At 41.6% G+C, this 26,027-nt stretch overlaps 1 protein-coding gene and 1 non-coding gene across 4 annotated transcripts in view; one reads left to right on the forward strand and one right to left on the reverse strand.

Annotated features, from left to right (window-relative positions):
• GALNT18 (polypeptide N-acetylgalactosaminyltransferase 18) overlaps positions 1–26,027 on the reverse strand; it is a 469,911-nt gene that overhangs the window by 429,764 nt on the left and 14,120 nt on the right. The gene's annotated exons all lie outside the window — the stretch shown is intronic.
• On the forward strand, positions 20,267–20,339 carry TRNAK-UUU (transfer RNA lysine (anticodon UUU)). The gene has a single exon. It is a non-coding gene; the product is annotated as a tRNA-Lys (tRNA).

The following is a 26,027-nucleotide window of genomic DNA, read 5'->3' on the forward strand; positions in this document are numbered from 1 at the left end:
ATTTTGCTATTATAAGTTAAGTTTGTTATTGTACTTTAATATCTTGTTATTGTATTTTTATACAGCAAAACAAGTATCCTTTTTATAAATATTTGGATGTATGGCTGAATGAGTGTAGAGCGATTGGTAAAAGCAGAATATGCTAAGAGAAGGCTGAAAAGCAACTAAGCTGGATCCTGAATCCAGTCTATGCCAAGCTAAGAATGAAGGTAAACAAAAGCAAGGTTTACAACTCCGCTATGATCCTTCAAGGAGCAAAGGTTGCCTCCTGTTCTGACAAGGCTGAGGGATGCTAAAACAACACTGTTTCAACAGCTAAAGGCCACAGAACCCAGAGCAAAAAGAATATGCCCTGAACCAGAAATCATCTCAACAGAAAGAAAAAAACATAACTACACCAGTAGAAAAAGAGAAAAATAACTTCAAGGTCCATGCACATGCATGGGAGACAGTTACTATAAAAGGTGGGCAAGAGCAAAAGCTTTGGGGTGTCTGTTCTGAACAACAACATCAGTATGAGTTCAACAAGAAGATCTGGCCCCATTCTCGTGCTCAACTTGGCTGACCACTAAGTTGCTTCAAGTAACTAAAAGACCAATAATATCTTAGCATCTGCAGAACTGTGTGTGTACTTGCATGCGCTCTTTTGAATATTATAATCAATAAACACGGCATTTTTGCCTTATCCCCCCCATAAGGTCTCGCTCATCATTTAAGCTAATTGGTAATTCATGCAACATTCAGCATCCCATGCTTCAAAACGGTGTTGGCAGCACTTTAACTAAGTGCATTCAATGAGTTTAGTTAAAGCGCCCCCACCACCACTTTGAAATACAGGGACGCTGAGTACACGTGACGCAGAGGCTGCTGGAGCGTGCTAATTAGCAACCACCAGCAGATGTGATTAATCAAGTCTGCTCCAAGGTGTGCCAATTAGCAGAGATCCACCACATGTATAGGTTAGGAGCACAGTACGCAAGTCACAATAAGTGGTTCTTTTACTCAACTCAGTGCTACTGGGGTCTCACCTGGAGTATATACTATATCCATTTTGGGGTACCACTCTTCAAAAAAAAGATATTGACAAATTGAAAACAGTCCAAAGAAAATCAGCAGAAATTATAAGAGGTCTAAAAAACATGATATACAAGAACAGGCTGGAAGAACTGGGACTATTTAGTCTGGACAACTTGATGAACTTCCAAATACAAAAAGGATTGTTATAGTGAAAACGGCAGCCAATTGTTCACTACATTTACAGGAAACAAGAGAAGAAGGGAAGGTCTTAAACTGCGACAGAGGTTTTGGGTAGATGTTAGAAAGAATTCTTTAACTGTGAGATACTTAGACACTAAATTAGCAAGAAAGGTAGTGAACTGGAAGTTTTTAAGTATAGGCAAGATAAGCCCTTATAGAATCATAAAATCATAGAAAAAATAAGTCCAGAAGGGATCTCTAGTGGTCATGTAGTTCAACCTCCTGCTCAAGGCAAAATCATCCTTGTCCAAGCTATCCCATACAAGTCCCTGTCTAACCTATTCCTAAAACTGCACAGTCAACCCAGTAACATACCTACAAGGCATATTGCCCAAAGACACCAAAAGCACCATAACCTGCCACAGATAAAACTCAGGAGACAAGAGCTGTCAGCATTTTGCTGCTTCAAGAGTTCTTAAAATGCACTTGAGAGAACCAGCAAGAGGGCCATGCCTCCCATTACAGAAGAAGGTCCCTACCAATATAAGCATAGGGTAAAATTTCTTCCTGATCTCAGTGAGATGATTGTTTCATAGTTTTATAGTAATTTTATAGTTTCTAGGCTCAGAAGGGACTTGAGTAGATCATCTAGTTCGACCCCATGCCATGGCAGGAAAGATTACTGGGGTCAAACGACCCCAGCAAGGGGTTCATCTAACCTCCTCTTGACCCCCAGGGTTGAAGCCAGCACCACTTCCCTTGGTTCCAGATCCTAGCCGCCCTGACTGTGAAGTAGCGCCTCCTGATATCTAGCCTAAATTGATCTGACCTTAGGGTCAGACTGGTCTGACCCTAAGCAGAGAGACATGACTTTTTAACCAGAACCCTCTAGTTTTTAGTCTTGGCAGAAGCACTGGCACACACCAGTCAAAACTACGCACTTTTTCTGCAAATGCTGCTGAGGAAGGCAAGAAACTGCCCCTCCCCCCAGGACACCTGCAGTAACAGGGGAGAAAAAAAAAAATCTTCCTGGTCCTATGTGGCAACCAGCAAAACCTAGAAGCATGGGGACACCCAAACACCCTTAATTTTGCTCTGCAGCTTGGGGAGAAGCAAGCATAATTCCACATATCACACATCATAACTAGGCAGCCGGAACTCCTTCTTCGGTATCCCCTCCCTAAACTTATCCCGGCTGCTTTAATCTTCTTTCATAACAAAGCTGGTTGTGGAGTTGTGCCTCATTCTCCTGTTGCTCAGCATGGTTCTCTCTATGCTCCCCACTAGGCTGTATAGTTCTCCTCATACCTCCCAGTGATCTGTGGAGGGGAGGGGAGGGAACTCATGGCTTTCCAACAGTTGCTCTTTACAGCACTTCAAGATCATCCCTGAACAGGGCCTGTCCAACCTCTTCTTGAACACCTCCAATGATGGATATTCCACAACTTTCCAAAGCAGTCTATACTACTGCCTCAGTGTTATAACAGTGAAGAAGTTTTTCCTGCTATCCAATCCAAACCTACTTGAAAGAAACCACAAGTCACTGGTACACGTCTAGCTCTCTGAAACAATGGAAAAATTGTTTCTCCTTATTCATAGCAGCTCATCCAATATTTTAAGAGTGCTACCATATCCCCCCTTAAATTGTCTCTTACACAAACTGAACATGCCTATTTCTTTCAACCTCCTCTCATACAGGGCTTGCTTTTCAAGCTCTTTAATCATTTTTGTCTTCCACCTCTGGACCCTCTCTAACTTCTCCATGTCCTATTTAAAACATGGAGCCCAAAACTGCACACAGTATTCTATGTGAGGTTCAACCAGTGCCAAATAGAGAGGCACTGACATGTTCCATGTTATGCACCTAATGTTCCTGTCAATGAAACCCAAAACGGCATTCACCTTTTGCACAGCTGCATCACACTAAAGACCCATACTGTATCTGTGATCCACTAAGACTCCTAGGATCCTTCTCTGTAGAACTGCCATACAGCCAGTTATCACCTATTTTGTATTTATATTTTTATTATTCTTTCCGAAGTATAACACCTTGTATTTGACAGTCTTCAGCTTCATCCTGTGGGCTCTAGCCCAGCTTTCCAATCTGTCAAAAATCCTGAATTGTGCTCATGTCCAGTGCATTTGCAATGCTTCCCACTTTTGTGTCATTAGCAAATTTGCTCAAGAAGCAGTCTATTCCAGCATCCATATCATTAACAAACACACTGAACAGCTCTCGGCCCTGTGGGACTCCACTCAAAATCCCCTGCTGTTCTAACATGACTTTGTTTATAACTACCCTTTGCTTGTGTATATTGACCAATTCGTCTGTTCACCTTATAATAATTTTAGCTAGCCCCCATTTCTCCAATTTGTTTATAAGGTCATGTGGGACTTTGTCAAAAGTCTTACTGAAGTCCAGTTATAGCACATCCACTGCATACCCTTCCTCCACCCAGCTAGTTATTTTGTTGAAAAAAAGAGATCAAGTTTGTTTGGCATGATTGGTTCTTACCAAGTGCATGCTGGTATCGAGCCGTGGCTAACCAGTCTACAGTTTCCCAGGTCCTCCCTTTTTGCCTTTTTAAAAGAGAGGAACTATACTGGCCCTTTTTCAGTCCTGTGATACCAAATCTGTTTCCCATAACCTTTTAAATATTATTGCCAAGGGCTTCAAGACCACCTCTGCCAGGTCTATCAGTATCCTCGGGTTAAGTCATCAGGCCCTGCTAACTTAAATTCTTTCAAACCCATCAAAAGCTCTCCTACTGTCTCTTGTTATCTCACCCCTCAGCTTGTCTCCTTCCTTATCCAGATAATCCTTATTAGATGTCTGGCTGCAGTTTACTTGTTTGTGAAAACTGAGGCAATGTAGTTGTTGAGATGCTTTCCATTTTCTTTGCATCTTCTGTTATAGGTTTGCCCTGGCTATTTAACAGTGGATGCATGCCTGCCTTTGCCTTCTTTTTCTGGCAAACATTTTTAGAACATCATCTTGTCTTTATCTTCCATCGCTAGGTAGAGCTGTTTTTTTTAAAACCTTTGTCTCCTTCATTTTGTACCTGAAACTTCTTGCTGTTTCCTGGCATGTTTCCTTGGAAAGATGGGCAGGTCACCATTGCCTCTATGCTTTTTTTTTGCTTTTGAGGATTCCTAGAAGCTTTCTGTAGCCACACTGGTCTCTTGCCATTCTTCTTGTGCTTCCATAGTGTCAGAATAGTTTCTTGTTCGACTTCCAACACCATGCCCTTTAGAAGCTTCCAGCCCTCCTGGGTCCCATTATCTTTCAGTCTGTCTTTCCATGGTACCATACTTAATAGCTCCTTGATTGAAATCCACCTTTTTAAAATCCATTGTCTTACTTCTGCAGCCCTCGTGCTTTCCCCATCTCAGAATCATTAATTCTACCATATCATAATCACTCCCTCCCAAGTTTCCCATCACCTTCATATTCTCCACCATTTCTTCCCTACTGGTCAAAACAAAATCTAAGATAAATGATTATCTTGCTGTATCCTAAACCTTTGGGAACAAGAAATTGTCCTGCACACAAGTTAGGAATTTTCTCAACTTTTCATGTCTGGTGGTATTATCCTTCAGCAGATCTCCATAAAATTAAAGTCTCCCATCATTACCATATGATTTTCAGATAATTTTGTCACCTTCTTGAAGAGTGCCTCATCCATCTCTTCTTCCTGCATTCATTGTCTATAACATCCCCATCATTGTATCACTACTGTACTTTTCACCTTTTATCTTTACTCAGATGCATTCCAATCCACTTCCTCCCGAACCAAGGAACGAGTATCTATCTTTTTTTTACATAAAGCAACACTGACATCTTTTCTCCCAACCCTGTCCTTCCAAAACAGAATATGTTGATGCTCCAGTCATAAGAGTTGTCTGGGACAGTTTGAACAAATGATCCTGCTGTGAGCAGGAGACTGAATGATCTCTCAAGGCCCCATCCTGTCCAAGTGTTGTTTCTGAAAGAAAGTAAGTACTGCCTTTGTGCAAAAGGCCAGTTATTTTAAACTGCAGCAGAATAGTTAAATTTTAGAGACTCAGATTAATCTGAACCAATGACTAATACATATTACAGTGATATTTTTAGGCATACCTCCTTTAAAAAGGTAATTTATATATATTTTAGATGTCCTGCATACTCTTTTCTTCTCAACGAAAAACTCAACTTTTTCCTGAAGTTTCCATCATTTTCCTAGTCTTTTACATCTCCTACCATGCTAGGGAGGACTAATCAAACTATTCTGAGGAAGAGTCAACATTTAATTCTCACTGAAACATAATTTTGCGATTCAAGCTAGTGATTCTCTGCACAATCCACTTCTGTGGAAACTTTCAGTAAGTAAAACAAAATGCAGTAAACCTAAAGTCCTATACAAAATCTCAAGCGTGCTCTTCACTGCACAACACAACAACAAAGAAACGTAGAGAAGCATTGCTTGTCCTAATCACGAGTCTTACTCAATACCTAGCTGCGGTAACAGGAAGTTAAGATGAAGTCAGTACAGACAAGCGATAATATTTAAATGGATTTAAAAGTATGTGATCTTACCTATAAACTTAGTTTATAAAAAAACCATCTCCCAGCCCAAAGACAACTGGCCCAATTCTCAGCCTTTATTCAAATAAGAGAAACTTAATTTTAAAATAACTTACAGTTTGAATGTACCTTATAAGATGCACCATAGGGATCTTTTTTCCCTTTTTGCTACATTACTATTTGCCATTTTGAAATCCTTGCAGGAAAAATAAAACCTAATAGCAAAAATGCTTTTCATCACTCTTGGGTCAATATTCTGAGAAAAACACAAGATGCCTGTATTAAAAGATGGTGCTATGAGTTTTTTGTTTTGTTTTGTTTTTTATAATAAGCATACTTGTCATTTCTGAGATACTGCTCCTTTTTGCTGCATAAGCAAATACAATCATATTACTTTGAAATAAACTTTCAGAGCAGCTATTTTACAAATCTGTTTTTCAAAGTTCACCTTAAAAACGTTGGTGTGTGAATGAATGCATTTTCCCCAAATCAAATTACTATAATACACCTTCCATCTTATTTTATTGGCACATAGGGCTAAATTCAAACTTAATGTTACTCTACACATGATTAATCTGTGCTACATTGCACACCAACTCTGAAATTTTTCATATTAGTCTTCTTATTTTTTCCTACCTCACTGGAAAAGTAAAATGTTGCTAAAAAAACACGGATGTTAAATTGACATGTTTGAAAGAAACCACACAAGTTTCTGTCTCACCATAATTTTCCAAGGTCAGCTATTCTAAGAAGTATAAAAAGTCCAAAGGGGATGGCTGAAAAAATAACTAAGGAAAGAATCATAAATTATTATAGAAGAAAAACTGAAGTACTCCAACCCTGATTCTCTTGGAGCACGAATGAAAACCGAAGGGAGTTTAAACAAATTATTGGGTAACCTATATATTACTGGTCCCATGGGTGATCATGGGCCAGGGAAAATGAATTTCTATTAATATAAATTATAGGTGAATTCTGTTATTTGTACTTATGCTGGGTTCTACTTTACCAGGGAAACTGTCCTGTTGATTTGAGTGAGATTACTTGCAGGATAAAGTACTTTGCTATGTGAAAAGGGTGACAAAGTCTGGATGAGCAAGAATATCTCAGAAGAGAAGGCATATTAAGTAAAAGGGGAAAGACTTCAACTAAGTCCAGTCAGATAAGAGAAAGATCCAACTGTCATTTCAAAAGCCTTGAATGAAATTCCTAAAACAGTTCTTCTTTTAGAAGGCTGCACCAAAGTGCCATTTGTCCTGCAGCATTTTGGGATTTCATGAGGGAAGGAAGGGAATGCTGCTGCTGAATCTAAAGACAGAGCCCTGTGATTTCATTTGAAATAGCAAGATTTTCCCAATCTGAAATGATATAACCCCACTGAACTAGTGTCTACTAACGAGAATTAGATGCTCTGTGCAAGAGAAATCAATAGAAAACAAAGCCTGAAAATACAATGAAAATCAATTATATCCAGGGCCTCCCATTATTTGGCACAAAATAGGAAACGTACCTAATATTTGACTGGGTAGAAAAGAAACTATACAATCCTCTGAGGTTTAAAATCATTTGGAAAATTGAGTGTGAATTTCCCCAAACCAGGATTTTATAAAAGGAAGCATGTGAACTGATCTCTCATGTGCAGCAAGTTCCACTGGAGTACAGTGAAGCACATGTTGCTGCCCTGCTGTCACATTAGGAGATGAGCACAAACTGTTTTTGGCATGATTGCAGAGATGACCAGAAGAAAGAATGTATTTTTTCATGCCTCCATGCCATGTCTATGACAGCAAAACTCTGCCCAAGGACTTTGCCAGAATCTATTTAAAATATTTGTTGACTTGAGTTCTCATGGTTTTGCCCCAGCCTTTTTATGTCCTAAATTATTAAAACTGAAATTGCAATAGGTCATTTATTATCTTCCTTTTCATTTTCTGCAGTGATGGGAGGTTAATCTTGTGAAGCATACATTTTCTAGGTTAGGAAATCCAGCATGGATTCTTTGGGATGGTTATATATTAGTCTGTCATTGTTGCATACACTGCATGTGTAAAAGGATAAATGGGAACATATATACAATTCTCCTAAATAAAACTTCCCTTCTAGTAATGTCCATTCATTAACTCCCTAAGTACCCATACACAATGGAACTCAGGTCTAAAATACTTTGATTTGGTACACTTCTCTAAATTGTAGAATAAAAATCTATGGCTTTACACGAGTAGAAAATAATTTAAAAAACATAGACCACTGAATCTTGCTTTTAACTCAAGACATCCCATAAAATGATCTGAAAAGTCACCAGCCTGAATAATCCCATTTGTGGGAAAATGTGTGCAAGGAAGGAGGCCATTAAGCATGTGCCTGTGTATTTTAATGAAGATGTTAATGAAGTCAAAGGTGACCTAGCTCTTCTTAAAATATGCACACCAGAGTTTCATAGTTTGTAGAGTCGGAAGGGACCTGAGCAGATCATCGAGTCTAACCCCCTGCCATGGCAGGAAAGAGTACTGGGGTCAAATGACCCCAGCAAGGTGTTCATCTAGCCTCTTCTTAAAGACCCCCATGATAGGAGCCAGCACCACTTCACTTGGAAGTTGGTTCTGGCTGCATCCCCACACTGCATCAATGATGACTCCAAGATCCTTTTCTGACTCTGTACTGACGAGAAGGGAGTTCTCCAGCCTGTAGGTATGGTGCCAGTTGTTCTTCCCCAGGTGCATCACTTTGCACTTGTCGGTGTTGAATGCCATCCTATTCTCATCCACCCACCCTTGTAACCTGTCTAAGTCCAATTGCGGCCTATTCCTCCCTTCTAGTGTGCCCACATCCCCCCACATCTTAGTGTTATCAGCAAATTTGAACAGGGTGCTTTTTACCCCCTCGTCCAAGTCACTGATGAAGATGTTGAACAGTGTGGGCCCAAAGACTGAGCCCTGGGGAACCCCACTGCCCACATCCCTCCAGGTCAAAAATGACCCATCCACTACCACTCTCTGGGTGCGGCCCTGCAGCCAGTTGGCAACCCAATTGACTGCGTGGGTGTCGACACCACAGTCCCCCAGTTTCTTAATGAGAACAGGGTGAGAGACAGTGTCGAAGGCCTTCCGAAAGTCCAGGAAGACTATGTCCACTGCTACCCCTGCATCTAATGATTTGGTGATCTGATCATAGAAAGCTACCAGGTTGGTCTGACAGGACCTGCCACTAATGAACCCATGTTGGTTGTCCCTAAGCATGATCTCCCCTGCTGGCCCCTCGTGGATATGCACCAGAATAATTCTCTCAAAAAGCTTGCCCAGGATCAAGCTAAGACTAACTGGCCTATAGTTTCCCGGGTCCTCCTTCTTCCCCTTTTTGAAGATGGGAACCACATTGACCCTCTTCCAGTCCTCTGGCACCACACCAGAGCACCATGAGTGCTCATAAAGCCATGCCAGGGGTCCTGCAATGTCCGCAGCCAATCCCTTTAGTACTCTAGGGTGGAGATCGTCCAGACCAGCTGATCTGAATACATCCAGTCCCTTCAGAAGTTCCTTAACTAGTTCCTCGCTAACCCTTGGCCTAGGTGCGCCTCCCCTGGGGTCTAAGGGGGGCCAGGGGGGTGGCTATTCTGGTCCCTGCTCAGGAAAATGGAGGCAAAGAAATCATTAAATAAGTTAGCTTTGTCATCTGGTGTGACGACCAAATTTCCTAGCATGTCCTGCAGGGGCCCCACGTTACCCGGAACCTTCTTTTTGCCCCCTATGTATTTAAAAAAGGACTTCTTGTTGTCCTTGATCTGGGAAGCTAGTTCCAGTTCCATCTCCGCCTTGGCCTTCCTGACTGCCCCCCTGCATCCCCGAGCAACCGCAGTATAATCCTCCCTGGTGACAGCCCCTCCCTTCCATTGGGTGTGCGCCTCCCTTTTAGCTAGGAGACATTCCCAGATGCTTTTGGTGAGCGATGGGGGCTTTTGTGCCCTCCTGCTCCCTTTGATCCATGTTGGGATTACACCCCAAGTAAACACCACCTGGATGAGCAGAGACTGAAGAGTCAGTGTATTTTTCTACAGCTCTTTTTGTGTCACTTTTCTGGAAAAGTGGGGGTCTTGGTTAGGGGGAAGGTATGAAAATTAAATAAAACCCAAAAGAATGTATTTTGGGGCTAAGAACAAATAAATGCAAATGAAGTCATTCATTCCTGGTTTCAGATCCCAGAAGAAAGATAAATGGGCTTCAGTATCTATTTGATCACATTATGGTGTAAACACTGTGCTAATTCTAAATCTGCCCCTATCAAATTTTCTTACAGCTTTTATTTTTTTAAGGCAATGTCTATAAAATGTTCTTACCAAGTCAAGAGTCTTTGGGTGAATCTAATATCTTTTATTAGACAACAAAAACCCTTCGTCAGGCTAAAGAAGTTTCAGCAGTTGGTGTGTGCTCTTTCTGGATGGAATAAAAAGTAAAGAAGCCAGAGGCTGGGCTGGTATGCATACAAGACAGGCAGTCAGTGAAGATGGAGATTGAGGAGTCAATGAATGAGAGACAGGCTGGGGGGGGTGGGAGAGAGAAGGGGGATGACTAGTGGAGAGGTACCTGGGGAGTCAGATGTCAGGCAGGTTACAATGTGTCATAAATCCAATGTTTATATTTATTCCATGATTTTTAGTATCCAGGAGGTTGATAAAGTAAAGTAGAGTTCATAGGCTCATCTCTGGGAAGTGTTTTATAAGTTTCCTTGAGGATCAGCCTGAGAGATTGGAGAGAGAGTGGTTTTCTTGTGAGAAATGTATCCCCACAGGTAAGTGGGTATTCCTGTCTTTGATAGATTTACAGTGTGCATACATTCTGGTGCGTGGTTGTAGTTTGGTCTCTCCTACATATTTTTCCATCAGGTCATTTGGTGCATTGGATGAGATATATTACATTTCTGGAGATGTAACTAAGATCCGGGAATACTGATGGCTCTGATGTGGGAAGAGCACACGTCAACTGCTGAAACTTCCTTAGCCTGATGAACAGTTTTTGAACCCAAAAGCTTGCTTAAAAATTGTTTTCCAACTATTTAAGTTGGTCTAATAAAAGATATCAGATTCACCCAAAGAACATTGTCTGCCTCTGTCCTTAGACCAACATGGCTAAAACCTATACCCCTGTAACATGGAAGATAACAAGTTCAGCTGTTTAAAATGAAAACTGTACAACATGAAAAAGAAAGAAGCCAAACTCAACAGCGACATATATTTTCTGAGCCTACACAAGAAACACAAATCTGAACATTCGATGCTGATTCAAAGAATCAGCAATTCAGCCATAACCAGGTAGAGTGATTCACCCATAGACACAACTTTAAATATTTTTTCTACATACCTCAAGGTACCAGGTTCAGCTCATGAATGCTGAGATGGTAGGGCGGATGGAGTGTCCCACAGGAGAATGAGGGGGGCCCCCACATGCTCAACAGCAGAAACCCCCACACCTCCCCAGCATGGCGATTGGCTGTAGGGGGACCCCGGGTGCCCTCCCAGACCCAGCAGGCACCAGTCGCCGAGCTGGGGGGTATGGGGGGAGGTCCCCCACGTGCTCTGTGGCAGATCTGGAAGTGGACCAGAAGCACTTCTGGGGACCACCCCCGCCGTGCTCCCATGGGATGCTCCATCCACCCCATCATCAGAGCATTCACAAACCACCTGGTACCTTGAGATATGTAGAAAAAAACATTTACAGCTATGTCTGTGTCCAAATCACTAATGTCTCCGAATCTCTCCAAAGCTTCACACCACCCTACAAAGCATGCCACCTGCACCAGGCTGCAGTTGTAAAACTCTCCCATCCAGTGGTAGAAGCATTCCCAGATTATGAGTCTCTAATAGGGAAATTATTTGGCAGAATCGTCAAAATGAAAGGCTGTCACCAGACACTCATCTTTTTCATGACTGACAGATCTACTAGCAGTAACAACCCCGTTCTAAATACTGTGCAGATTCAACCTTCAGTCTGGGATATCTTTTTATTGAAAAAGCAGTTGTAAATCCAGATACATCTTACATTCCACTAATCCACATACTTCTGTTGTACAAAATTGGCTTCAACTCAAAAACCCTCCTCTCCTAAAAATTACAAGGACTGTAAGTGTCCTGGGAGCACAACAGTAACACTGCTTTGATTGGCAAGACACTGGGGTGCAGTTTCCATTCATTCTTGCTTCACAGGCCAGCAAAAGTTGATATCTTCACACAAGAGCTGGTCTCAACTCTGAGAAGAGGGAGCAAACTGTGATGGGAGATTCTGCCAGCTAATTTATGTGAAAATCAAAGCCCTGACCCAAGCCAGAATTCTGGACTCAGCTGGAAAATACTGCCATTCGCTAGATGGGATGCGTCCTAACAAATATAGGTCGTACAGAATTTTTAATTCTAGGATGCAGATTACATCTCAATTGTATTCATCTTAGTGGTTACTAGGGCTGTGCAAAGCTTCAGTGGCCCATTCGATTTGGCAGAGAATTGGCCCGATTCGGCAGCCGAATCTCTGAATCCAAATTGAATCAGGAGACCCTTTAATCTCTCTGAATCAAATCTGAACAGATTTGGAGATATTCGATGATTCAAATATAGACGCAACTTTAAAAGTTTTTTCTACATACCTCAATGTGCCAGGCAGCTCATAAACACCAAGAGGTGTTCGGCAGCAGACTCAGAAGTGGACCAGAAGCACTTTCACTGCACCATCGTAGCATTCACAAGCCATGCCTAGTACCTCAAGGTATATAGAGAAAACATTTAAAGCTGTGTCTACAGCCGAATTGCTGATTCTCCAAATCAGCACTGAATCTTCAGCTTTGGATTCAGCTGAATCAAATTGGGACAGCGATCCAAATCAACTAATCGAATCACTGTCCCCTGAATCAGGCTGAATCCAAATTGAAAATGACCCGCTTCATACACCCCTAGTGGTTACCACATTATGGGCTAAAATGCAGATTAGGTATAAACAGGAACAGAGCCACTGACCCCACTGAAGTGACATTCCACTGACACTGGCTCTGAATTTGTCCTAGAAAAGCAACAAGTTATATTTAGCACAGCTGATAGCCTGCTCTAGACTCAGCTGCCATGGAGACTGAATCATTTCCATCTGAGTCACGGTTCAAGTAGCTGCTAAGACAGAGTGAAGTAGTACACAGTATGACTGCCCATATGCCAACTGGACTGTAGATAACCAGCAACTTTATAGACAAAAAATAACTCACCTTCTGTGACAGAGAAATGATCCCTTGCCTATCAAAGTGACAATTTTGATTGCCGGATAGACCAGACCAAGCCAAACTAAATGTACTTCTGCAAGTATGAAGCTAATTCCTAGAAATACTGAATAGCCAGAAAGCTATGAAATGTAGCAAAGATTCCATGATACTGTAGTCTCTCAGGGAAATTCCCAACATGGATAAAGCTGCTCTTTTTGTTTACTGCTCACATTTATTCTCTAATAAAAACAGTTCTTAGGGAAACAGGACGTGTTCAGAGATAGAAGGCACCTGATATAAAATTTCAGTACTTCTTTCACCAGAACAGAAATGGTCACCAAACTATCAGTTAGAAATTTGAAAGATGCCTAAACATGGCATAGAAGTTTAATTCTTATTTTCAAAAGTGTCCTAGGCCTTTAGGAGCCTTAGGGATTTAGGCTTCCAAATGACTTATGCACTTTGAGAATTTTCCTTTTTGGCTCAAGTGACTTGAAAATTTTACATAAAGACCAGATTGTCCATTGTCTTGAGTTTTCATGTGTTTTTCGGTTAAGTCTGCACTGTTTGTAATAAATCTGGTTCTAATAAAAAAAAAAAAATCGCATATATCAAGTAGAAAATTGAACAAGAATTTATAATACAATGTATTTCTTTAGACTACACACCTCAGTAATGCATTAGGTACAAATAATAGACAAATGATAGACTAGATAAAATAATCTACTGAAGGATTCATACTATGCTTGTCATATGATGAGACGATCAAAAAAATAAAAAGAACAGGAGTAAAGTGGTAGTAGTAATAGTATTAGTAGTAGTAGTAATTGGGGCATCTAGCTGATGATCAACTGGATAATGAAAGGCATCAACAAGAGAGACTAAGTCAAAGGCTAAATAAAGCAGTGATATAGGTAAAATCCCAGCCTAGTTACAAATTCACTTCTTGACTTTCAGTCCTATGCAAGCACCAACACAAATTCTACACCCGCCATGTCCTACTTTAGCCCTCAAAACAGGGTTGTGTAGTGACTGGTGACTTTCAGCCAGAAAGAATTACATTCCCCAGGAGAATGAGAGACTGTTGAGGAACCAGGCTACACACAGGCCTCCAGAATACTTTTCATAAGAAAAGCATAAAGATGCTGACCTACTTCTCTGTGCAGAGGTTAAGGTTTTAAAGTGTTCCATTATAAACAGTATTCTCATAAAAAATGTTGATGATAATGGCAATAAGCCAGGATCCAAAGCTTTAAGTGGTATAAACTATGAGAGTAACACAGAAGTCTAAAGACTTCAGTTTATACCACTTAATGATCTGACCTAATGACAGCAGAAATCATTAGTGAAGGAGGTGAAAATCAAAAATTTCTGGTTTTGCAGGAAATTTTGACTTGAAGATTGTTTCTCTTTCAAATCAGCATATACTTTTTCAAATGTACTGAAAAATAGAAAGCCCAAAGCCTAGCTGTCTAAAAGTTTGATTTCAAAATTTTATTTTTTGTTTTATATTTTTATTTTGCCTTTTTCTCATTTTGCCAATAACAATAGTGCATACTTGTCAAACTGCTTCTCTAAAAACTGAAGGCACTTCAGAAGCAACATCTTTTAAGTCTGAATTGATTAAACGAAACCATGTTAAAGTACTTTTAGTGAGGAAGGACATTGTCCATATCAAAAACTACTGGGGAATAACAGATGTGCCTTAAATTCATGCCTTAGTTCAGAAGTCGGGAACCTATGGCCAACCAGCTGGATCTGGGATTGTGCAGCCATTTGATCTCACCCACAAATGTGGGGCTTTGGCAGCAGTCCTCTCTTTGCACTGCTGTGGGTAGAAGTGACAGCTGTGGCAGCTCTCCTCAAGCCATCACAGGGAAAAAACTGGCAGCAGAAACCAGGTCCTAGCACTCCTCTATCCACCTCTGACCTGAGCTGGGTCATTCCAGCACGCAATCTGAAAAGGTTGTTAACTGCTGCTCTAGTTTGTTTTCCATGCAGACAAGCCCTAAGTCAAACCCGCTCTTAGTGATAAAACAGAACATTTCCAATCAGCAGTGTGAAATAATGTGAGTGGTAATAGTGCAACTAAATAAATAAATAAATAAGCATGTGTGTATAAATGAAGTTTGAAACACAAAAAAAATCTTAAAATTCCCAGATGAATTTTAAAAGTCACAAACAAAAATTCATAGTTCTGTGAATCAATTTCTAACAGGCATGTATGCACACACACACAAACATATTTTCAATTCAAATTACTTTTCAAAGGAACATTTTTCGAAGATTGTGTGTTTATATGCACTAAATTAAGTGAAAAGTGTTAAGCATTAACACTGACAAACCATCTCCAACCAGTTGTGCTAACAAGATCTGATTCTTACTTGAATTACTGTTGCACAAATGCAATACTCTTTCTTTGAAGTCAGTGAAAACCTGCACATTTTACTTGCCAGTGCTGTTCCTAATCAAACCAGTACTGCTAATGTTCTGGTGCTTACATTGCATTTACTCCCTCCTCTTTTTCACATTGAAGAAATCTTTAGGAACACATTTTTAGAGTCAAGAAGCATTTTCTATGTCCATCAAGTGTTTATAGACTAAGATCCAGACTGTGCCCTGGTACCAAAGCAGATGATGTAAAGGCAATGGTTTTCAATTTCCAAAGGCTGCAGCAGGAGCACCAACAAGGACAGACTTTGGTGAAGCAGTTTTCATCTCTATTACATTAAAAATCAAACTGTTATTGCCTCCTGCCTTCTGAAGGAATATGCCTCTTGAGTAACAAAAACAAGGGACAGAAAGCAGAAGCAACCAACCATACTACCATATCTACTCGAATACAAGATGACCCTAAGTATAATACAACCCCCCAAAATTAGATTCTATTTATGGAAAATTTACAAATTTGTTATAATTTTCCAGGTATAGAATTTAATTATCTGAGTATTTTCTTGAATTCATCCTCCTCCTACTGCTACAGCATGGAAAATAGTGGCTATGGGGATCAGGGGACTCCCTTACCCTCTGCCCCCTGCAACTTCTTCCTCTGCAGCCTTCTCGCCTCTAACTCCCTTACTATCAGAGCCTGCTCAAGGTCTCCCCAAGCAGAAGGTGGAAGTGAGCTGCATCTGACAGTAAGTGGAGGGGGAAGCAAGGGGGGTAGAAGGAATGGAGAGGAAGGAAGAAACTGCAGAAAGGAACAGGAAACTGCTGTGTGTCTGACTCTGACCCTAAACATGACTGTTACAAATTTTAGCACAGTGTAGTACTCCATAAACACTTCTGAGCACCACCACTTTTGTACCTACTTATACATAGCACAAACTATGCAGTCAAGACTCAAAAGTCTCATGATTTACCACATAGTTAGGAGTTTACTGAACTTGAGGATGCAGCCGGACAATTTTAAGGGAAGATCCTGGGGCCAGTCACCATTTTCATTAGCTAAGCACAGTGCCCCTCCCGGCCCATGGCTCTAATTGGCCAGAGGCTCTGGCAGTTCCACCCCTCCCCGCAGATTGCCACATGGCCCAAAACCGCAGCATAATGACTCTGATTAAGCCCTGGGGAAGCCATTAATCCACATGTTATTAAACATAGATTAATGACTTCCCCAGGCTTAATCAGGGTCCTTAAGCTGTGGTTTCAGGACATTCCCAAGCAGTGGGCTCCATGCTTTCAGCAGGCTCACAGAGAAAAAAAAAAAAAAAAAAATCAAAGAAACAAACTTACCGGCAAGCAGAGAAAACTATGTAGTCTTGGAGCAGAGGGGGAAGGCAGAGAGGGGTAGGGACTGGGGCAGAGAAGGAAGGCATAATAAGCAGTGTGCTCTGAAACATGGCATGCGAAACAAAACTAGGTTAGACAATCCAGACCCTTATATTTGTATCCAAATTTTTCCAAAAGTTTGTGTTCAGATCTGATATTCTGGTCCATTCCATTTCAGAAAGTATGTAGGTCCATTGTGAAATCTAGGCTTGAATGTCTCAAAGAGAAAATTATGTGGAAAATCTAGCTGTTTTCTTGGGTTCAGGTTTTTGGTTTGACCTCTTCAACACATAGATGTCTGAAATGTTCTCAAGGTTATTTGTACATCACTGTTTATAGCTATCGATGGTTTTGATTTATATAGTGAACTGCTTTGCTTTATATGGCTTTTGTTGAATGCCCACTTAGTTAAGATGTCAGGTTCCAGTCTCCCTTCACTATAAGCTTTATCCTCCTTTGGTACAAACCAAGAATAATTTGGTAGAAGCTACTGAATTTACACAGGTGTGATTTGGACAAGAGGAGACTCATACTGCAGGCGTAGATGTATTTGTTTTTAATCAAGCTTCCTGAACAGAAAAAAAAAAGCCATGGCTTACTGTAGGAGTCAGCAATATATAGCCTGCAGGCTAACCCACCCCATGGAGACACTGAATCCAACCCATGGAGCTGAAGGGCTTTGTGAGGAGATGTGTTGGGGCTATGTAGGCTTCAGCTGTACCTTTGCTGCAGCCACTTCTTACTCCCCCTCCCCTTGGCTGTAGCATGGGCACAGCTTCCAATCAATGGAGAGTTGTGCCAGGGCTGGGCAGCTTCCAGCTGTGCCTGTACTGCAGCTGGGAGGCAGGGACAGGGGAGCAGAGAAAAGCAGAGGCAGTACAGATGCAATTTATAGGTCTCCAACCCCAGCACAGTCCATCAGCTAGAAGTTGAGGTTGCACTTAACTGGGAGGGGTGCTGAGAGAAGCAGCCATGGCGCGGTCACCACTTCCATCTAACTGGCCTCGGCATGGATGCGGGGAAAGCCCCCTCCAGCCCCCAAAATAAAATCACTGACATGACAGCAAAGCCACTCTCAACCCTCATCAGACTGGAGCCACGTTGTTCTGGCCCCAGTGTGTTAAAAAGTTTGCTGACTACTGGTTTAATAGTTTAAAATCTGAGCCTTGAGAAAACTATTGAGGTGTATATAAAAATTTCTCCTGTCACGAAAGTTGGCTAATGTTCTGAAAAGTATATGGAAGTACTGACTTCCTAAACCAGCTAAGTTTAATTTTTTTAAAAGTCATATCAATAAATTGAGTCAAATTTGACTAATTTATTCCAATCTTGATGAAACTGATGTTTGCTTCTTCCACCTTGGACTGAATTGGTCTTTGTAGGTAAATTGCTTGAATGAGCCCGGCTTGTTGGATGATAATTAACTGAGTTTGGGGAATTTTGCCAGTTGCAGGTGTCTGGGAGTTAGGAGAAAATAACATCTGTTCTCATCACATGGCAGAGAGGCAAATTACAAATTTCAAGTCACTCTTAATAAAATTCTGGAGCCTGAATGTTGAATATAGAGTAGCACAGACATGTAAAAAATAAAAATGTTTCTTGAAAAATGTGCTCATTTTACTAGTTAAAATACAGCACAACTGAATAACCAGGTTCCCCTTCATCACTGTGTCACTTGTTCTGGCATACCAGTATGTTCTCCCAATTTATCTTCATGATCAAAGCTCTTGCATGATTTGCACAGTGTTCATTATAGATACATTGAAAAAATATGTGGCCATATACCAGCATCTAAAAGGGTTTGGCTAGCTAAGAGCCTGAAGCATAGGTTTCAGACATAGGCAAAAGGTAGAGGGCGTGCTATAGACTATTTATCATTGCCTTGTAATTCAGTTGCTAACAATTTTTGCAATTTCTTCAATGACTGCATTGTCTTACATATTTGAGGACATGTTGCTTCTATTTCAAATCACTGGTTTACATGGTGGTAAGGGTATGATAGTTCTATGTATGAACTAGCAGATCATCTAATCCAGCAATGGCAAGGACAAGAATTGTTTGGAGAGGGGAGAGAGTAGTTGTGTTAAGGTCTCCTATACACAACTCAAAACAGGTCATATGTCCCACCTCCATTCCCAACAACACCATGGAAAATTACTAGTTATAGTAACACTATGTGGGTTCATCAGAGAAAAAGAGATGGAAATAAGAAATCAGATCCTCTGGGGGATATAATTTTATACCAAGAAAGAACAAAGTCCATGTTCTTTTATGCTGGGGGAATTTAATCTCTATTCATTTCTTCAGGACCCTTCTATAAAGAGGAGATATTTAAATAAAGTAAATATTACTCAGGTTTTTCTGGGTTTCTCAGATGGCAAGCAGTCTTCAGCTAGACATCAAATCAGTAGTCCACTTGCATTCTTCACAACAAAACAGCCCTATATCATTCCAGTAGTACAAAGTGGCCTTGTTATGGATGGAAATGTATAGTAACTGTGCTGCAACTAGAAGAGAAGGCCTTGTTCTTTAATATTCCCCATCCACTGAACAATTAAAAATGATATTCCCTATGTACAAGATTGTTAAGAATAACCAGAATTACCTTTCATTAACTAAGGGGCATCAGAAACATGGACTAATCGGATGGTCTTAACTCACTGAAGCTCAATCCAGTTGTTTCCCCAATATAGTTCCCCTGTAACTTCATATAAAAGTGACACAGCACAAAGTTGACAAACCCAGATGCGTAAGGAGCATAAACCTTTTTTGGCCTCAAACTTACAAAGGCCTACATTGATAGTTTTCATTCATGTAAATTCCTACTGATTTCAAAGCTACTCATATGAGAAACTATTACTTACGTGAATCTGGAATACTAGTACTAGACCTCAGTCAGAAAGCACCTTCCACAAACAAGTCAGTTTTACTGCCATCATTATATGTTTCACTGCTGGCAGCTATACAAAGAGCACTTTGGGATGAATGTCAGACAAACTGTTGACTGCAGTATAACCAATAAAAATGGTAAAGGCACGGCCATGCATTTTAAGGGTTTCATTGCAAACACTACCAAATGTCCTTCTACCCGCCTACTTTTCCCTTAGCTCATTTTTCTACATGTGGTACAGGCATGACTGATATTTAACAAGTTATTGCAAGTCAGTCATTAGATCCAGCTTCTGCAGGAATGTGTCAGATGCTTTTATTTCCCACTTCATCTTAAAACAAAAATAGAAACAATCTTTAAAATATATTTAGACTCATTTTTAATGTTAATTGCTAGAAATGTTGCCAATCTGTTTTTAGCAGATGGTTTGCTATTTAATGATTCTGGGTGAGGCAGAAAAGCTTTAATCAATACAACGAAGAGAAAGTTGAAAAATTATATGCAATTTTATAAAAATCAAAGGCATTTTCTACGTATTCTCAAGCAAAAACAAATTGACATGCTATTGCAAGGAACAAAGGAACTGTTTGACAGGTAAGATTAGATCCCTAACTAGGGCCTGGGTAACTCAGTTGGTAGAGCATCAGACTTTTAATCTGAGAGTCTAGGGTTCAATTCCCTGTTCAGGCAACAGTACTAGTTCTACACTTGTGGAGAGGAAGATTCTGAATGACAGCCAGCATGGCTTTGTCATGGCTAGGTCTCGTTTTCTCAATCTCATACAACCAAGTGACTCACCACCTGGACAAGAAAGCAGAGGTTGACGTTGCATACCTCAACTTCCAAAAGGCCTTTGATCTAATATCCCATGATGTTCTCATGGGCAAATTGGAGGGTTGTGGGCTTAACTACTCGATAGTCAGGTGGGTAGGAAGCTGGCTGCAAGGTAGGATCCAGGCAGTTCTAATGAATGGATCTGTGTCATCCTGGTAAGAAGTGGCTAGTGGTGTCCCTCAGGGGTCTGTGCTTAGTCCAGTGCTTTTCAACATCTTTATCAATGATTTGGATGTGAGGGTGAAGAGCTCACTGGCCAAGTTCACAGATGACACCAAGTTAATGGGGGAGCATGGTCATGCTTGAAGATAGGCTGCAGATACAGGCAGATATAGACAGGCTGGCAAGTTGGGCGGATCAGAACCAGATGAAGTTCAACATTGAGAAGTGTAAAGTGCTCCATCTGGGGACAAACAACCCCCAACATACTTACAGGCTTGGTGGCACCAAACTGACTAGCACCACAACTGAAAGGTACCTAGAGGTAATAAAGGACCATAGTTTGAACATAAGCCACCAGTGCAATGCTGTAGCCAGCAAGGCAAATAATACTCTAGCATGCATCAACCGATGCATCTCAAGCAAAACCAAAGAAGTGATTCCTCTGGTTTACTCAGCATTGGTGAAACCACAGCTGGAGTACTGGGTCCAGTTCTGGGCACCGCCCTTCAACAAGGATATGGAAAAGCTTGAAAGAGTCCAAAGAACAGCCACCTTATGATCAGATACTTGCAAGGCAAGTCATATGAAGAAAAGCTGAGGGACTTGGGCCTCTTCAGCCTAAAAAAAGAGAAGGTTGAGAGAAGACTTGGTAGCAGCCTACCGCTACATCAGGGGAATACATCAACGGCTCAGAGAACAACTGTTTACCAAGGCATCCTTGGGGAAAACCAGGAGTACTGGCCACAAACTCCTGGAAGACCATTTGAAGCTTAACACTAGGAAAAACTTCTTCACAGTTAGGGTGTCCAGACCCCTGGAATAAACTCCCTCCAGATGTGGTGCAATCACCTACCCTCGTGGGCTGGACCCAGTGATCTTGTGAGGTCCCTTCCAGCCCCCTTACAATCTATGAATCTAACTACTGCACCTGGAAGCACAGCTTGGGAATGAGGTCAGCAGCCAGCGGCAAAAGAATAGGTATGGGATTATTTAGAAAAGTTGGATGTGTACAAGTCCATGGGATCAAATGTGATGCACTGGAGGGTATAGAGGGAGTTGGGTGATGTGTTTGTGGAGCTTCTGGCCATTATCTTTGAAAACTCATGGCAGCTGGGAAAGGTCCCAGACAATTAGAAAAGAGCAAATATAGTGCCCATCTTTAAGAAAGAGGGAGGATTCAGGGAAATATAGACCAGTCAGCCTCGCCTCAGCCCCTGGAAAAATCATGGAGCAGGTCCTCAAGGAATCCATTTCTAGATACCTGGGAGGAGAAAGTGATTAAGAACAGTCAATATGGATTCAAAGGCAAATCATGCCTGACCAACCTGATTGTCTTCTATAACAAGATGACTGGCTCAGTGGATGTGGGAAGAGCAGTGGATGTGATATACCTTGACTTTAGCAAGTCTTTTGTTTGATCTCCCACAACATTCTAAGGACGTTAGTACACAACATTCTAAGCTAAGGAAGTATGAGTTGGATGAATGGGATGTAAGGTGGATAGCTGGCAGGCGATATCAAGTGAAGTGACCCAGAAGTTGGTTCTGAGACCAGTTTTGTTCAATATCTTCAACAATGACATGCAAGCAGAAATGGAGCATCATATTCTACAGCAAGCTTGCAGATGACACCAAGCTGAGTGGAGCAGTAGATATGCTGGAGGACAGGCCAAGGATTCACAGACCTTGACAAATTGGTGGACTGAACCAAAAGAAATCTTATGAGGTTCAATAAGGACAAGTGCAAAGTCCTGCACTTAAGACAGAACAATACCATGAACCAGTACAGGCTGGGAACTGACTGGCTAAGCACCAGCTCTGCAGAAAAGGACCTGGGGATTACAGTGGACAATAAACTGAATGAGCCAAAAAGTGTGCCCTTTTTGTGAAGAAGGCTAATGGCATACTGGGCTGCATTAATAGGAGCTTTGCCAGCAGATTGAGGGAAGTGATTATTCCCCTCCATTCGGCACTGGTGAGCCACATCTGAGTAAATTGAAGATAGAAGGTTTCTAAAGACCTGGTTAAACAAAGCCTCAGCTGGGCTGATATAATTGGGGATGGTCCTGCTTTAACCAGGGGGTTGGACCAGATGGCCTCTTGAGGTCCCCTACTACCCTAATTTTCTATGATACGTTACAACTACATAAACTTCTCTTTTAGGTCTTTACCGTTTTTCAGACTATGTGATAACTAGCAAGAATTTTGCTCTCTCAGTTCTCTCTCAGAGTTAACAGTTCTAAAACAGTAGTATATTTGTTTAATTATGAATAAAGGACCCTGCGATAGATCATAAACAGATTAGTATCAAGCCCCTGAACACAGACCATAAAAAGCTTTACACCTGCTTACCTCTTAAACAAATGTGGATAAAGTAACTTACACATGCCGTCTCTGGCCTTGATGTGTTACTTTCATCAGAGCCACTTATTGCAGTTCAAAGTAGTCAGGGACCACATTGAACTTCAGTTAATTACTCAGTGATTACAGACAGTAGTTTGTCCCTGTTGTCTGAAGATCCAAGTCTAAAAAACTAGTCAACATTTTTTCTCTTTGCATTCTCAAGCTACAAGCTTCCCATCTTGTTGTTACTAATTTCAGGCTGTCATATAGGTATACTTCAAATTCCTCTGAAGCAGTTATTGCTTAGATCAGTGGCTCTCAACTTTTTTAGACCCCAGATGTCCCTCATTAGACTCAAGGCATCCCTTATAAAAATGTCAGCTCTTAGTTTTCACTTGATTTTTGACTATAGAAAAAACAAGACAGCAATTGCTTCTCATGCAAAAGAACTCAGAAAGACAACAAGTTAGAATGATTTTAACACTGAATTCCTTTTGAAATCTCTCCATTTGTCTTGTGAATCATGTTCACACACCTAACAGTGCTAACACTGCTATAGCGTCCTGGTTGAGAACCACTGGCTCAGATGTTTTTAGAAAGCATATCTTTTCAAAGATATGCACCTTTATAGACTAACCACAGATATTTCTGTCAGAGTCTTTAATGTGGTTCAACACAGAATAGTTTCGTTGTGACACACAAGTTTGCACTACATCTATGTGGCTAAGGACAGACATTCAAAAGCCTGAGCCTGAATTTATTCAATCTTTCCAGGTTAGTCTAACCTGGCTAGGCTAAAACAGTTTGTAACTGTAGGGACATCCCCTTTGGACTGGGGAAATGCAGGCACATGCCTGCAGTGTCCCAGGCTAGAAACCAGGGGGCACTAGAGCAGCCTTCCCTTCCCTTCCACATTGCTGAGCTGAGGGGTGGTTTGGCCAGGGCCCGGCAGGATGCTCCGATTAGGGTGAGGGCTCCCCCACACACTACTACTGTTGATAACAGAGCATTTAGTTACACAGCAGGGAGTTACACAGGGAGCTGTTAGCATTTATCAGCCCATAAAATGAAACAAAAGCTTCTCTCATTAGTTCAAGCACTTGTTAAACAACTTTGGCCATGGAAGGAATGGAGGGACATTACCAGCTACCTGTTGATTAGCTCCAAAAAGCCCTAAGCCGACACTGTCCTGTCTGCCTTTGTCCCATCTCCCCCAGCATGGACCGTAGCCAGCATGTGGTCTGCTAACTAATGCTGAGAGATGTATGCTATGTAAGGCAGAGGGGAGGGGGAAATACCTGCTTGAACAGGGAGTGGGGAAGGGGGAAACGGGGCGGGGGGGAGAAAACAGGAGGAAGCCAGGCACATGCTGCTGTACCTGCAGTCTCTGTCAGAGCTCCAGCCAGGGAGCAGAGGGGCAGGGCCAGCCCTGCTGTCCTGGAACAGAGAGCAGAGCCCCACCCATGGCTGCAAAGTATCTGGGATGCTGGGGGAGTCTGGTTTAACTTAAACCAGCAAAGGGTCTGAGACAGGCATTGCATAAACTGGTTTGAGCCAAATCAGTTAAGTCTGATAATACAGTAAACCAGGCTTATCTCAAACCAGTTTCAGCCATTTGCAAAACTGGCTTATATGCACTGAACTTCTGTTCTGCTATAGGTTTAAAACAGTTTCTGATCACTTAAACTAGTTTGTGTGTAAAGTCTGTCCCTAGCCAGTAAGTCCAAATCCCATGTCCTTTCCTTTAACTTTCTGTCTTTCAGGTCTATTTTGCAATGATAAGCATACACACATCCCCACATAGCTTTTATATCCACCTGCTTCTGTACAGCCCCAAAGTGGTATGGAAACAGTAGGAAAGGTCTTGTGAGCATGGGATTCTACATGTTACATACACAAAGTTGTACCACTGGAAGTGTACTGCTATCATTAAACCAATACAACCTCCCTAGTTTGGATACAATCATATATCAGTATAACCAACTCTGTGTAGGAAGGGAAGAAAGCTGCATTGATAGACATACCCTTCTAACAATAAAGTCACATCTGTGTTTGTGATGGGACCAGTATCACTGTACCAGGAAAAAAATGTTCCTCTAAATGAAATGGTAAAACTGGCATAAAACCATACTTATGATACTAGAAATTAATGGTTGAGCAGGGCCTCTCTCATTTTACGTGTTAGATTACCATTATGCTGGAAGCCTTTCCTGCTTTACCTCTTTTAGCCGCCCACTGCCTAGCTTGCACCAATTCGGTCTTTGTTAGATTCAGCTACACTCCCAGGCTAGGGACAGAAGCTACACATAAATCGGTTTAAGAAACTGGTTTAAACCTGTAAGTTCAGTACACATAAACCAGCTTCAAACAGGCAGAACCTGGTTTAAGATTAACCTGGCTGAATGTAGTATCAGACACAACTGATTTGGGTCAAACTGGTTTATGAAACTTCTGTCCCAAACCCTTCCCTTGTTCAAGTTAAATCACAGTCCCCCAGCATTCCAGCATGCTTTCCAACCCTAGGTTGGGCTGTGCTGTCTGCTCCAGCAGAGAAGGGTTGGGGCAGGGACTGCCCCCACCCCAGGCAAACCCCAGCTGTGGTCTGGGGCCAGGGAGTTAAGTTAAACTTCTCTTCCCACAAGTACAGAGCTGCCCTGCCTTGCCCTGCTAAAAACTTGCTGCTGGCTGCAACTGTGAACTACAAATCCCAGAGGCACCTGGTAGCAGAAAGAGGAAGTGATAAGCAACCCTGTACAGTCCTACTGCTGTGATTTTGGACTGCAAATCCCAGAGACCTCAGGGGCAGCCGGAAGACAAACCAAACTCACAGCCAATGCTAGCTACATGCCAGAGGGCTGTGCTATAGCGCACCCCCTGGTTTCTGTTCCATGCACAGAGCCAAATTTTGAGGTAAAATGTGCAAAGCAGTATACAACATGAGAGCTGTAGGTGTTTGGGGCTAAGTACAGTCAAAAAGCCTGAGGTTGAACTGATTCGCTCTTTGCAGGTTAGTTTAAGCTGCAGAGATTAAATTGAAACA

Source organism: Crocodylus siamensis, chromosome 2 (genome assembly GCF_052110815.1).
Source record: "Crocodylus siamensis isolate JL-2025a chromosome 2, ASM5211081v1, whole genome shotgun sequence".
NCBI lineage: Eukaryota > Metazoa > Chordata > Crocodylia > Crocodylidae > Crocodylus > Crocodylus siamensis.